This window comes from Ranitomeya imitator, chromosome 8 (genome assembly GCF_032444005.1).
Source record: "Ranitomeya imitator isolate aRanImi1 chromosome 8, aRanImi1.pri, whole genome shotgun sequence".
NCBI classification, from domain to species: domain Eukaryota; kingdom Metazoa; phylum Chordata; class Amphibia; order Anura; family Dendrobatidae; genus Ranitomeya; species Ranitomeya imitator.
The window spans coordinates 118,999,021-119,011,029 of record NC_091289.1 but is presented as its reverse complement, the minus strand read 5'-3'; the positions used below and the strand labels follow the sequence as shown (position 1 = coordinate 119,011,029).

The 12,009-nt window shown below is 44.5% G+C and overlaps 1 protein-coding gene across 3 annotated transcripts in view; it reads right to left on the bottom strand.

The window, feature by feature from the left end:
- LOC138647925 (complement factor H-related protein 1-like) overlaps positions 1-12,009 on the bottom strand; it is a 370,015-nt gene that overhangs the window by 233,892 nt on the left and 124,114 nt on the right. The gene's annotated exons all lie outside the window — the stretch shown is intronic.

The following is a 12,009-nucleotide window of genomic DNA, read 5'->3' as shown; positions in this document are numbered from 1 at the left end:
ATTTTTAAAAAATAGTGATATTCTCACCTTCCGGCGTCCCCGGCAGCTTTTCCGGCTCCTTGTGATGCTCCGATCCCAGTAATGCTTTGTGGTAATGACGAGATGATGTATCGGTCTCGCGAGACTGCTACATCATCATGGGTTATTGCCGCAAAGCATCACTGGGAATGGACCTGGCAGGAGCATCGCTAAAGGCCTGGGCTGGATCCGGGGGCCGCCGGAAGGTGAGCATATAACTATTTTTTATTTTAATTTTTTTTTTAACCGGGATATGGTGCCCACACTGCCTTATACTATGTGGGATGTGTTATATACTGCATGGGCTGTGCTATATACTACTATGAGGCTGTGCAATATACTACGTGGCTGTGCAATATACTACGTGGCTGTGCTTTATACTATGTAGGCTGTGTTATATACTATGGGCTGTGTTATATACTATGTGGGCTGTGCTATATACTACGAGGATGTGCAATACACTACATGGCTGTGCAATATACTACGTGGCTGTGCTATATACTACGTGGCTGTGCTATATACTATGTGGCTGTGCTATATAGTACATGGGCTGTGCTATATAGTATGTGGGCTGTGCTATGTACTACGTGGGCTGTGTTATATACTATGTGGGATGTGTTATATACTGTGTGGGCTGTGCTATATACTATGTGGGCTGTGTTATATACTACGTGGGCTGTGTAATGTACTATGTGGGCTGTGCTATATACTACGTGGCTGTGCAGTATACTATGTGGCTGTGCAATATGCTATGTGGCTGGGCTATATACTATGTGGCTGTGTTATATACTACATGGGCTGTTATATACTACATGGCTGTCCTATATATTACGTGGTTGTGCTATATACTACGTCGCTGTGCTATATGCTATGCGGGCTGTGTGATACACTACATGGGCTGTGTTATATGCTACACGACTGTGCCATATACAATGTGGGCTGTGTTATATGCTACGTGGGCTGTGCAATATACTGCGTGGCTGTGTTATATACTACATGGCTGTGTTATATGCTATGTGGCTGTGCTATATGCTACGTGGGCTGTGTTATATACTACATGGGCTATGTTATATGCTACGTGGCTGTGCTATTGTCACGCACGCGCCCAGACTGGTTGGCGCGGGCATACGGGGGTGTGGCCCCACTGGACCACAGACCAAACTTCCCTGGAAGGGGCGTAACTAAGTAGCTTCCTAGGTGTTCGCTGGAGCCTCTGATGGTGAGGTCAGACTTGTGCAATAGGAAGCTACCAGGTGCCACTCCAGGGTAATGTCTGGCTGTGGCTGCTGATCCCACTAAAGAACGGAGCGGACACGGCTGGCACACTGGCTGACAGGTGGGCACGGCTGGGACACAGGCAGGCAGACGGGTACAACAGACACTGGCGGGCAGGCGGACACGACTGGCTCTCTGGTAGGCAGGCAGGTACGGCTGGAACATACGAAGAACCGGTAGGGACCGGTCTGCAGGCAGGTATGTGAAACAGGCAGGAACCTGTTCAGACAGGAGGACTAAGTAACAAGTAGAGAAAGACCGCAAGAGCGGATGCAGAGTGAAAGCACAAGAGCTAGAACTAAGAACAGAAACGCAGGAGGCTGAGTACGAGTAGAAGATGGAACTAAGAGAAGAGAAGGAGAAGGCAGAGCCAAGAGCGGAGCAAAGAGCGGAGACGCTGGAGGCGGAGCCAAGAGCAGAGACGCTGGAGGCGGAGCCAAGAGCGGAGATGCTGGAGGCGGAGCCAAGAGCAGAGACGCTGGAGGCGGAGCCAAGAGGGGAGACGCTGGAGGCGGAGCCAAGAGCGGAGACGCTAGAGGCGGAGCCAAAAGCGGAGACGCTGGAGGCGGAGGCAAGAGCGGAGACGCTGGAGGCGGAGCCAAGAGCGGAGACGCTGGAGGCGGAGCCAAGAGCGGAGACGGAGCCAAGTGCAGAAACGCAGGAGGCGGAGTCCAGGTAGAACCGCAAAGAGCGGAGCCAGGTAGAACCGCAAAGAGTGGAGCCAGGTAGAACCGCAAAGAGCGGAGCCACAGAGCAAAGCCACAGAGTGTAAAGCAAGGTCAGAGTGCAGAGCAAAGAGAAGCAGAGCCACAGACAGTGACGAACAGAGCAGAAAAGGCAAACCAAGACAGATATAAACAGACAGAGGAATAGGACTAGACTAAGACAGAGTCAGGAACGAGACAAGACACAGAGACATAGACACAAGCCAGGGTATGATGCCCCTCTGGGTGGCTACACAAGACAGAGACCAGGGTACAAAGCCCCACTGGGTGGCTACACAGGACAAGACCAGGGTACAACGCCCCCCTGGGTGGCAGACAAGAAAGAGTAACCGAGACAGGACCTGGCACCTCAGCAGCTAAGAACTGACTGAGGGAGTAAGTTGCACGGGCCCAGAGCACAGGGTGGAGCTGCACTATATACAGGAGGCCTCTTGGTAATTGGTCAGGAACTGATTAGACAGATGCACCTGATTCCTATAAGAACCAGAGAGTTCAGGCGCCGGCCCCCTATACACATAGCCATGAAGCATGCACAGAGCAGAGACACAGAACATGGAGCTGGCATGAAACAGAAACCACATCATGGCCTGGAGCAGTGGGTAAGATTGTGTGAGAGATGTGAGGCCATGCCGTGATGCCAGCAGAGTTGTTACAGCTATATACTACGTGGCTGTGTTATATACTACGTGGCTGTGCTATTTACTATGTGGGCTGTGTTATAAGCTATGTGGGCTGTGCTATATACTATGTGGGCTGTGCTATGTACTACGTGGGCTGTGTTATATACTACGTGGGATGTGTTATATACTGTGTGGGCTGTGCTATATACTATGTGGGCTGTGCTATATACTATGTGGCTGTGCAATATACTACGTGGCTGTGCAATATGCTGTGTGGCTGGGCTATATACTACATGGCTTTGTTATATACTACATGGCTGTGCTATCTACTACACTTCTGTGCTATATACTATGTGGCTGTGCTTAATACTACATGGGCTGTGTTATATACTATGTGGGCTGTGCTATATACTACGAGGCTGTGCAATACACTACATGGCTGTGATATATACTACGTGGCTGTGCTATATAAAACATGGGCTGTGCTATATAGTATGTGGGCTGTGCTATGTACTACGTGGGCTGTGTTATATACTACGTGGGATGTGTTATATACTGTGTGGGCTGTGCTATATACTATGTGGGCTGTGTTATACACTACGTGGGCTGTGTAAAGTACAACGTGGGCTGTGCTATATACTACGTGGCTGTGCAATATGCTATGTGGCTGGGCTAAATACTACGTGGCTGTGTTATATACTACATGGCTGTGCTATATACTATGTTTCTGTGCTATATACAATGTGGCTGTGCTTAATGCTATGTGGGCTGTGTTATATGCTACGTGGGCTGTTATATACTACATGGCTGTCTTATATATTACGTGGTTGTGCTATAAACTACGTGGCTGTGCTATTTGCTATGCAGGCTGTGTGATACACTACGTGGGCTGTGTTATATGCTACACGACTGTGCCATATACAATGTGGGCTGTGTTATATGCTACGTGGGCTGTGCAATATACTGCGTGGCTGTGCTATATTCTACGTGGCTGTGCTATATGCTACGTGGGCTGTGTGATATACTATGTGGGCTGTGTTATATGCTACGTGGGCTGTGCAATATACTACGTGGCTGTGTGATATACTACATGGCTGTGTTATATGCTACGTGGCTGTGCTATATGTTCCATGGGCTGTGTTATATGCTACGTGGCTGTGCTATATACTATGTGGGCTGTGCTTTGTGCTACGTGGGCTGTGTTATATACTACATGGGATGTGTTATATACTGTGTGGGCTGTGCTATATACTATGTGGGCTGTGTTATATACTACGTGGGCTGTGTAATATACTATGTGGGCTGTGCTATATACTACGTGGCTGTGAAATATACTACATGGCTGTGTTATATGCTACGTGGCTGTGCTATATGCTACATGGGCTGTGTTATATACTACATGGGCTGTGTTATATACTACGTGGCTGTGCTATATACTATGTGGGCTGTCCTATGTGCTTTGTGGGCTGTGTTATATACTACATGGGATGTGTTTTATACTGTGTGGGCTGTGCTATATACTATGTGGGCTGTGTTATATACTACGTGGGCTGTGTTATATACTACATGGCTATGCTATATACTACGTTTCTGTGCTATATACTATGTGGCTGTGCTTAATACTACGTGGGCTGTTATATACTACATGGCTGTCCTATATATTACGTGGTTGTGCTATATACTACGGGGCTGTGCTATATGCTACTTGGGCTGTGTGATATACTACGTGGGCTGAGTTATATGCTATGTGGGCTGTGCAATATACTACGTGGCTGTGTTATATGCTACATGGCTGTGTTATATGCTTCGTGGCTGTGCTATATGCTACATGGGCTGTGTTATATGCTACATGGCTGTGATATATGCTATGTGGCTGTGCTATATGCTATGCAGGCTGTGTTATATACTATATGGGCTGTGTTATATGCTACGTGGCTGTGCTATATGCTACGTGGGCTGTGTTATATACTATGTGGGCTGTGTTATATGCTATGTGGCTGTGCTATATACTACGTGGCTGTGTTATATACTACATGGCTGTGCTATATACTACGTGGCTGTGTTATATACTATGTGGCTGTGCTATATGCTACGTGGGCTGTGTTATAAGCTATGTGGGCTGTAGTATATACTATGTGGACTGTGCTATGTGCTACGTGGGCTGTGTTATATTCTACATGGGATGTGTTATATACTGTGTGGGCTGTGCTATATACTATGTGGGCTGTGTTATATGCTACGTGGATTGTGTAATATATTATGTGGGCTGTGCTATATACTACGTAGCTGTGCAATATACTATGTGGCTGTGCAATTTGCTATGTGGCTGGGCTATATACTACATGGCTGTACTCAATTTTCTGTGCTAAAGCAAGGAAATGTGCGATACATGAAATGGGAATAGCATAATGGCTAGTGAAATTTATGAAAAAACACATGAGATTCTTAGCACAAGATTTGGCCAAAAGTTGTGAGCCCATCCACCAAACGTCAAGGTAATCTCAGAACGGATGGGTACCTGAGCTGACTGCCTAGTGTGAACACTTACCTATGGCTAATAACATGGTAAACCCTGCTTTTATAGGAAGCTCAGAACCAACTGTGTTTGGATGTAATTAAAATCACAGCATGGCGAAGGGCGGAGCGTTCCATTCAGAAAAAATAGTACATAGTAAATATAGGAAAACTGATTGAACAGCAATCTAGTCTGAACTGGTGCATAACCAAAAAAGTCTGGATCTGTTGAAGGGCTTGCAGCACGAAAGAGCTGTCATCCGCATGTGTTCACCACCCTCCCAGCACCGCATGATTGCATGTGAATAAATCGCTTTTTGCTCAACACCGGTGAGTGCGCTGTTACTTTTCTTGCTCTGGATACTTTTATACAAAATGTTTTTTTCATGAAGCAGCACCCAGGTGGAGCTTGTATAGCGATTATTTTTTTCTATTGTGACTAAAGGCTTATACGGTGTGGCATTCAATATCCCTGAAGTAGAAAGGGTCTTGCGTGTAGCGGCTGTGCGATTGCAATATTTCTGGACTGTGGACTTACTACATGGCTGTGCTATATACTACATGGGCTGTGTTATATGCCATGTGGGCTGTGCAATATACTGCGTGGCTGTGTTATATGCTACATGGCTGTGTTATATGCTATGTGGCTGTGCTATATGCTACGTGGGCTGTGTTATATACTATATGGGCTTTGTTATATGCTACATTGGTGTGCTATATGCTACGTGGGCTGTGTTATATACTATGTGGGCTGTGTTACAGTGGGGCAAAAAAGTATTTAGTCAGTCAGCAATAGTGCAAGTTCCACCACTTAAAAAGATGAGAGGCGTCAGTAATTTACATCATAGGTAGACCTCAACTATGGGAGACAAACTGAGAAAAAAAAATCCAGAAAATCACATTGTCTGTTTTTTTATCATTTTTTTTGCATATTATGGTGGAAAATAAGTATTTGGTCAGAAACAAACAATCAAGATTTCTGGCTCTCACAGACCTGTAACTTCTTCTTTAAGAGTCTCCTCTTTCCTCCACTCATTACCTGTAGTAATGGCACCTGTTTAAACTTGTTATCAGTATAAAAAGACACCTGTGCACACCCTCAAACAGTCTGACTCCAAACTCCACTATGGTGAAGACCAAAGAGCTGTCAAAGGACACCAGAAACAAAATTGTAGCCCTGCACCAGGCTGGGAAGACTGAATCTGCAAAAGCCAACCAGCTTGGAGTGAAGAAATCAACTGTGGGAGCAATAATTAGAAAATGGAAGACATACAAGACCACTGATAATCTCCCTCGATCTGGGGCTCCACGCAAAATCCCACCCCGTGGGGTCAGAATGATCACAAGAACGGTGAGCAAAAATCCCAGAACCACGCGGGGGGACCTAGTGAATGAACTGCAGAGAGCTGGGACCAATGTAACAAGGCCTACCATAAGTAACACACTACGCCACCATGGACTCAGATCCTGCAGTGCCAGACGTGTCCCACTGCTTAAGCCAGTACATGTCCGGGCCCGTCTGAAGTTTGCTAGAGAGCATTTGGATGATCCAGAGGAGTTTTGGGAGAATGTCCTACGGTCTGATGAAACCAAACTGGAACTGATTGGTAGAAACACAACTTGTCGTGTTTGGAGGAAAAAGAATACTGAGTTGCATCCATCAAACACCATACCTACTGTAAAGCATGGTGGTGGAAACATCATGCTTTGGGGCTGTTTCTCTGCAAAGGGGCCAGGACGACTGATTCGGGTACATGAAAGAATGAATGGGGCCATGTATCGTGAGATTTTGAGTGCAAACCTCCTTCCATCAGCAAGGGCATTGAAGATGAAACGTGGCTGGGTCTTTCAACATGACAATGATCCAAAGCACACTGCCAGGGCAACGAAGGAGTGGCTTCATAAGAAGCATTTCAAGGTCCTGGAGTGGCCTAGCCAGTCTCCAGATCTCAACCCTATAGAAAACCTTTGGAGGGAGTTGAAAGTCCGTGTTGCCAAGCGAAAAGCCAAAAACATCACTGCTCTAGAGGAGATCTGCATGGAGGAATGGGCCAACATACCAACAACAGTGTGTGGCAACCTTGTGAAGACTTACAGAAAACGTTTGACCTCTGTCATTGCCAACAAAGGATATATTACAAAGTATTGAGATGAAATTTTGTTTCTGACCAAATACTTATTTTCCACCATAATATGCAAATAAAATGTTAAAAAAACAGACAATGTGATTTTCTGGATTTTTTTTTCTCAGTTTGTCTCCCATAGTTGAGGTCTACCTATGATGTAAATTACAGACGCCTCTCATCTTTTTAAGTGGTGGAACTTGCACTATTGCTGACTGACTAAATACTTTTTGCCCCACTGTATATGCTACATGGCTGTGTTATATGCTATGTGGCTGTGCTATATGCTACGTGGGCTGTGTTATATACTATATGGGCTTTGTTATATGCTACATTGGTGTGCTATATGCTACGTGGGCTGTGTTATATACTACATGGGCTGTGTTATATGCTACGTTGCTGTGCAATATACTACATGGCTGTGCTATATACTACATGGGCTGTGTTATATGCTATGTGGGCTGTGCAATATACTATGTGGCTGTGTGATATGCTACATGGCTGTGTTATATGCTATGTGGCTGTGCTATATGCTACGTGGGCTGTGTTATATACTATGTGGGCTGTGTTATATGCTACGTGGCTGTGCTATATACTACGTGGCTGTGCTATATACTATGTGGGCTGTGTTATCAGCTATGTGGGCTGTTCTATATACTACGTGTGCTGTGTTATATACTACGTGGGATGTGTTATATACTGTGTGGGCTGTGCTATATACTATGTGGGCTGTATTATATACTATGTGGGCTATGTAATATACTATGTGGGCTGTGCTATATACTACAAGGCTGTGCAATATACTATGTGGCTGTGCTTAATACTACATGGGCTGTGTTATATGCTACGTGGGCTGTTATATGCTACATGGCTGTCCTATACATTACGTCATTGTGCTATATACTATGTGGCTGTGCTATATACTACATGGGCTGTGTTATATGCTACGTGGCTGTGCTATATACTATGTGGGCTGTGTTATATGCTATGTGGGCTGTGCAATATACTACGTGGCTGTGTTATATACTACATTGCTGTGTTATATGCTGCTACGTGGCTGTGCTATATTCTACTTGGGCTATGTTATATACTCCATGGGCTGTGTTATATGCTATGTGGCTGTGCTATATACTACATGGCTGTGCTATATACTACGTGGGCTGTGTTATATGCTATGTGGGATGTGCAATATACTATGTGGCTGTGTTACATGCTACATGGCTGTGTTATATGCTATGTGACTGTGCTATATGCTACGTGGGCTGTGTTATATACTATATGGGCTGTGTTATATGCTATGTGGCTGTGCTATATGCTACGTGGGCTGTGTTATATACTATGTGGCTGTGTTATATGCTACGTGGCTGTGCTATATGCTACGTGGCTGTGTTATATACTACGTGGCTGTGCTATATACTACATGGGCTGTTTTATATGCTACATGGCTGTGCAATATACTACATGGCTGTGCTATATACTACATGGGATGTGTTATGTGCTATGTGGGCTGTGCAATATACTACGTGGCTGTGTTATATGCTACATGGCTGTGTTATATGCTATGTGGCTGTGCTATATGCTACGTGGGCTGTGTTATATACTATGTGGGCTGTGTTATATGCTACGTGGCTGTGCTATATACTACGTGGCTGTGTTATATACTACGTGGCTGTGCTATATACTATGTGGGCTGTGTTATAAGCTATGTGGGCTGTTCTATATACTATGTGTTCTGTGTTATATACTACGTGGGATGTGTAATATACTGTGTGGGCTGTGTTATATACTACGTGGGCTATATAATATACTATGTGGGCTGTGCTATATACTACATGGCTGTGCAATATGCTATGTGGCTGTGCTTAATACTACATGGGCTGTGTTATATGCTACGTGGGCTGTTATATGCTACATGGCTGTCCTATACATTACGTGATTGTGCTATATACTACGTGGCTGTGCTATATGCTGCATGGGCTGTGTTATACACTACATGGGCTGTGTTATATGCTACGTGGCTGTGCTATAAACTATGTGGGCTGTGTTATATGCTATGTGGGCTGTGCAATATACTACGTGGCTGTGTTATATACTACATGGCTGTGTTATATGCTGCTACGTGGCTGTGCTATATTCTACTTGGGCTGTGTTATATACACCATGGGCTGTGTTATATGCTATGTGGCTGTGCTATATACTACATGGCTGTGCTATATACTACGTGGGCTGTGTAATATGCTATGTGGGCTGTGCAATATACTACGTGGCTGTGTTATATGCTACATGGCTGTGTTATATGCTATGTGGCTGTGCTATATGCTACGTGGGCTGTGTTATATACTATATGGGCTTTGTTATATGCTACATTGGTGTGCTATATGCTACGTGGGCTGTGTTATATACTACATGGGCTGTGTTATATGCTACGTTGCTGTGCAATATACTACATGGCTGTGCTATATACTACATGGGCTGTGTTATATGCTATGTGGGCTGTGCAATATACTATGTGGCTGTGTGATATGCTACATGGCTGTGTTATATGCTATGTGGCTGTGCTATATGCTACGTGGGCTGTGTTATATACTATGTGGGCTGTGTTATATGCTACGTGGCTGTGCTATATACTACGTGGCTGTGCTATATACTATGTGGGCTGTGTTATCAGCTATGTGGGCTGTTCTATATACTACGTGTGCTGTGTTATATACTACGTGGGATGTGTTATATACTGTGTGGGCTGTGCTATATACTATGTGGGCTGTATTATATACTATGTGGGCTATGTAATATACTATGTGGGCTGTGCTATATACTACAAGGCTGTGCAATATACTATGTGGCTGTGCTTAATACTACATGGGCTGTGTTATATGCTACGTGGGCTGTTATATGCTACATGGCTGTCCTATACATTACGTCATTGTGCTATATACTATGTGGCTGTGCTATATACTACATGGGCTGTGTTATATGCTACGTGGCTGTGCTATATACTATGTGGGCTGTGTTATATGCTATGTGGGCTGTGCAATATACTACGTGGCTGTGTTATATACTACATTGCTGTGTTATATGCTGCTACGTGGCTGTGCTATATTCTACTTGGGCTATGTTATATACTCCATGGGCTGTGTTATATGCTATGTGGCTGTGCTATATACTACATGGCTGTGCTATATACTACGTGGGCTGTGTTATATGCTATGTGGGATGTGCAATATACTATGTGGCTGTGTTACATGCTACATGGCTGTGTTATATGCTATGTGACTGTGCTATATGCTACGTGGGCTGTGTTATATACTATATGGGCTGTGTTATATGCTATGTGGCTGTGCTATATGCTACGTGGGCTGTGTTACATACTATGTGGCTGTGTTATATGCTACGTGGCTGTGCTATATGCTACGTGGCTGTGTTATATACTACGTGGCTGTGCTATATACTACATGGGCTGTTTTATATGCTACATGGCTGTGCAATATACTACATGGCTGTGCTATATACTACATGGGCTGTGTTATGTGCTATGTGGGCTGTGCAATATACTACGTGGCTGTGTTATATGCTACATGGCTGTGTTATATGCTATGTGGCTGTGCTATATGCTACGTGGGCTGTGTTATATACTATGTGGGCTGTGTTATATGCTACGTGGCTGTGCTATATACTACGTGGCTGTGTTATATACTACGTGGCTGTGCTATATACTATGTGGGCTGTGTTATAAGCTATGTGGGCTGTTCTATATACTATGTGTTCTGTGTTATATACTACGTGGGATGTGTAATATACTGTGTGGGCTGTGTTATATACTACGTGGGCTATGTAATATACTATGTGGGCTGTGCTATATACTACATGGCTGTGCAATATGCTATGTGGCTGTGCTTAATACTACATGGGCTGTGTTATATGCTACGTGGGCTGTTATATGCTACATGGCTGTCCTATACATTACGTGATTGTGCTATATACTACGTGGCTGTGCTATATGCTACATGGGCTGTGTTATACACTACATGGGCTGTGTTATATGCTACGTGGCTGTGCTATAAACTATGTGGGCTGTGTTATATGCTATGTGGGCTGTGCAATATACTACGTGGCTGTGTTATATACTACATGGCTGTGTTATATGCTGCTACGTGGCTGTGCTATATTCTACTTGGGCTGTGTTATATACACCATGGGCTGTGTTATATGCTATGTGGCTGTGCTATACACTACATGGCTGTGCTATATACTACGTGGGCTGTGTAATATGCTATGTGGGCTGTGCAATATACTACGTGGCTGTGTTATATGCTACATGGCTGTGTTATATGCTATGTGGCTGTGCTATATGCTACGTGGGCTGTGTTATATACTATATGGGCTGTGTTCTATGCTACGTGGCTGTGCTATATGCTACGTGGGCTGTGTTATATACTATGTGGGCTGTGCTATATGCTACGTGGCTGTGTTATATACTACGTGGCTGTGCTATATACTACGTGGGCTGTGTTATAAGCTATGTGGGCTGTGCAATATACTACGTGGCTGTGCTATATGCTACATGGCTGTGTTATATGCTATATGGCTGTGCTTTATACTACTGGGGCTGTGTTATTTACTATATGGGCTGTGCTTTATGCTACGTGCTATATTTCTCTGCTGTATCTGTGCATCATGAATCATGGTATTTGTTAAAGAGGGGGCCCACTAAGATTCTTTCGCCCCGGGGCCCTC